We start from the raw sequence: 4,214 nt of genomic DNA, 5'->3' as shown, positions 1-4,214 counted from the left end.
ACATTTGTCTGAAATGTTTATCTGAACATATATTTATGTCTTTTGATGAAGTGTTTCTCTTGGACAGACTGAATGTTCGTGTGTGAGGAGTCTTTATAATGCAAGGGGGGGCAGGACCTATTCAGAATCAGGGAGCTGTCTTTGGCTGTTCTGTGTCATTCTCTCCTCTGCAGAGAGAAATAAATCCTTTTCTTTCTTTCTCTCAGAGCTTTTTTTTACTCCACACATTGAAATTAGCTTTTTTCTCTAAACTATAACAAAAACAGGCAGTTTTTTTTTACACTGAGCAGCTAATGCTCAGAAAAAGCACAAATCCACCGGAACATTTATTCACTAATTTTGCAGCCATGCCCCCCCCCCCCCCCCTCCTGAGAAATAATGTGGTGACAGTGGAAAGCAACAACTCCCTTTAAACAGGAAGAAACACTCCCTGCAGCAGAACCAGAAAGTACCATCAATACCATCAACATGTGCAGAGAGTGATGACTCTCATTATGACTTCCTCTGATAGAATCATTATTAAAGCAGTGTTTACAATTAAGAATCTATTTGCTTTGTTTCTACTTTTTTCTGCCCATTTTCTTTTGGGATTTTACTTCAAAGAAAACTAACTGGTGTTTCTGATTAAAAAAACATTTTCAGCTGCTCATATTTTTTTTATCTTTCTGTAGAAGTAAAGTATTTCAGGTTAAAAAGGAGACATTAAGTGCACAACAGCAGCCGGCTCTCTGTGTCACTGATCCCTCCTGCAGACTGTAGAGCAGATGAAGCCTCTGTGAGGTGACTTCTCTGTCTCCCCATCAGGATGAAGTGTGTTTGTGTGCATTAGATGAACTGATGATGATTCTGAGTCCTTGACGGCAAACAGAAGAGTCCACTTTCTGTCTGTGAGCAGCGGTGGAGAGGCAGCTGCAATCAGTGCAGTGCCTCCACCGTCTTCTCCTCAGCGCTGATTACTGCAATGATTAAAACGCCGAGCCGTGACCTCTGCTGTGTCTGTGTGACTGTTTTACTGATGCAGAAACATAACAGACCAAATCGCTGCTGCTGGAGATGGAAAACGATGTGATGGCAGAAGAGCTCCTCTCATTTAACACTCACTGAGCTGGAGCTCCTCTCTGATGGCAAACTTTGAGCTGCTAATGATGTGAAGATCCTACAGAAACGTTATGCTATCCATCAATCCATCCATTTTCCGTCACACTTATCCCAACAGGGGTAGCGAGGGGTGCTGGTGCCACCCTGGACGGGTCTCCAGTCCATCGCAGGGCAACACAGAGACAAACAGGACAAACAACTATTCACACAGACACCTTAGGGGAATTTAGAGAAGCCAATTAACCTAAAAGGCAGATTAGACTTCTGCAGCCGCACACATCAAATGTCGCTTGGGTCTGGTTGCTTCCAGTTTTGCTGCTATGCTTCTGCACCGTCGGTCTGGAATTTCCAGGGAAGCACAGCAGTTTACCACCAAAGCGCTGGGGGGAGCCTATTGGAGAACGTTCGCGAGATCTTCAGCAGATGGTGACGAGAACCTCGGCAGCGCCGGCGGGAGCGTTTATGTTCCAAAACAACGATGGCGCGTCCTCAAGATTTCACGGTCACAGAGATGGATCTAGAGTTGCTAGATATTGAAGAGGAACAGGTTCTGTTAACAGAGTTGGCAAAAAGACAAAATAGGAGGCGTAGGTTGTCCATTGTAGTTATTCTTCGGTTTTTAAAAATGGCGCGCTCTGGCAGCGAATCAAGAAGGACGACAACACAGACAGCCGGAAAGGCCAAGCAATACCAAGGACCAATCACAGCTGCTTTTCGTCTGCGCGCTTCCATTTGAGGTCTGCGCAGGTTTGCAACCGTCCGACGCGTAGTCAGGATTTTTTTTTAGGTGCGTGACGACGGTTGCAGGGGCTTCAGAAACATAAATTGTAAACAAATAAACAGTCATGTTTTTGGATTGTGGGAGGAAGCCGGAGTACCTGGAGAGAACCCATGCATGCTCGTGGAGAACATGCAAACTCCATGCTAAAAGACCATGGGCCAGGAATTAAACCCGGAACCTTCTTGCTCTAAGGCAGCAGTGCTACCAGCTGCAGCACTGAGCAGCCCAACTTTATGGTGTTAAAACATAATTTACTTTTATTTCCTCTTTCTTTCATCTTTTCTCCTTTTTCCTGTTTTTCCTTTCCTGATCTACATTGCAGCGTCCATATAATCTGTAAAACTCCCTGCATGAATTCTAATAAAGCTATTTAATGCATAAAACAAGCGGAACACTATGGTGATAGCAGTACTATTTGTGAAAGCAAAATGTCACATTTATTTAGAGTTTTATAATTTATCAAACCAGATTCTAAACCTTTTGTCATATCCTGTTTTTTTTTGAGCCACTGCTGCTCTGGGGCACACTAACAAACAGAAGGCCATCTTCCCCAAGAGCAAGCTAAGACTGATCTGTGAATCAAAACACTGGTTCTCCAGCAGCAAAACAAGCTTCTGCTTCCTGCACCACATCTTTGAAGTTTACTATTTTTGCACAACAGACGGGTTGGTCGTTGGATCGCCAACTTGAAGAGGGAGGATTTGCCATCGAACTTCTGGCCAGAGAAAAAACCCGTAATATGTAGCCAACATTTGGAAGAAGAATGTTTTCAAGATGACTTGGATAATAGCGCGTTGTGACAAACACCAGATACAGCACTGGGACTTGATCAACAGCCGATACCGCACCGTGACAATGTCACTAACCAGTAGGTGGCAGTAGTGTTCTTTGACAAACATGGATGCCTCCAGTAAAGCACATTCACATGAAAATTACTCTTATTTACAATGCAAAAAAATCGAAATCTATTATTATTCTTAAAATAAGTGCATTAGTTCCTGGATTGAGGCAATAAAAGAGACATTTTGCCAGAGGAACAAGACAATTTACACTTAAAATTAGAAAACACATTTGCATTGTTGTATTTCAAGTGTATATTTCCAAATTATCTTATTTTAAGTGTAAAAATACTCATCCCATTTGCAAACTCTCTCATTCACCAACTCAAATTAGTTAAATACACTTAATTTAAGACATTTTTACCTATTTCTAAATTTTTTTTCCAGTTTAAAAACACTGATCATTTATTGAAAATAATGTAATAATTTCATATTTAAAGTATTTTCAGAAGTTTGAATTCTGAATATGAGCAAACTTTTCCTTTGAAATAAGCATTTTAAAGCCGCAGCGATGCCTCGATCTCTGGCTGTTATAAAGCACACCTGTGAGGGTCACAGTGCGGGCCCCTGCGTGGCCCCTGAGAGCCTCAGCTCTGTTTCATCTCCAACACTGTCTGAAAATGAAAGGACAAAAGGAACATTGTCAAAAACCTCATGAACTGAGAAAACCCAAAAACAACAGGAAAATATTCAGGATCCTCCAGTCAGTCAGAAACGTCCCTGTAATTTATTCTTTATCTAAAGTTTCTCCTCCTTTCATTCTTTTAGATGTGATAATTATTAAGATCTCATTATTTGGTGATATTAGCAAACCTCAGTAGAGAAGTCGTAAAATCATGTGAGTTAATTTGTAAAATTACGAGAATCAAGTCATTAAATCACAACAATAAAGTCCTAAAATTATGAGAATAAAGTCGTAAAATGATGCGAATGAAGTCGTAAAATTACTAGAATGAAGTCAATAAATTACAAGAATAAAGTCTTAAAAATTACGAGAACAAAGTCGTAAAATGATGAGACTAAAGTCTTAAAATTACAAGAATAAAGTTGGAAAATTACAAGAATAAAGCGCAAAAATATCGAGAACAAAGTCTTAAAATCATGAGTATGAAGTCGTAAAATTATGTGAGTTAAGTCGTAAAATCACGAGAATGAAGTCATTAAATTCCAAGAATAAAGTCATAAAATTATGAGAATAAAGTCGTAATATTAGGAGAATAAAGTTTTGAGAATAAAGTCAAGAAAGATGTTGTATTTTATATTTTATGACATCTCTTCCAAGAAGCCCTTTCTTCCCTAAAATGAGGAAACGTCCCTGTAATTTATTCTTTATCTAAAGTTTCTCCTCCTTTAATTCTCTCAGATTGTGATAATTATTAAGATCTCATTATTTGGTGATATTAGCAAACCTCAGCTGGTGGATTTAAAGATGGTCGACGTTTCCTCGTTGGTTTTGTTTCCATGACAGAAAAGCCAAGCTGCTGTTTAGTACATTT

Source organism: Cyprinodon variegatus, unplaced genomic scaffold (assembly GCF_000732505.1).
Source record: "Cyprinodon variegatus isolate N-32 unplaced genomic scaffold, C_variegatus-1.0 Scaffold677, whole genome shotgun sequence".
Taxonomy (NCBI): Eukaryota; Metazoa; Chordata; class Actinopteri; order Cyprinodontiformes; family Cyprinodontidae; genus Cyprinodon; species Cyprinodon variegatus.
This window is presented reverse-complemented; position numbering follows the sequence as displayed.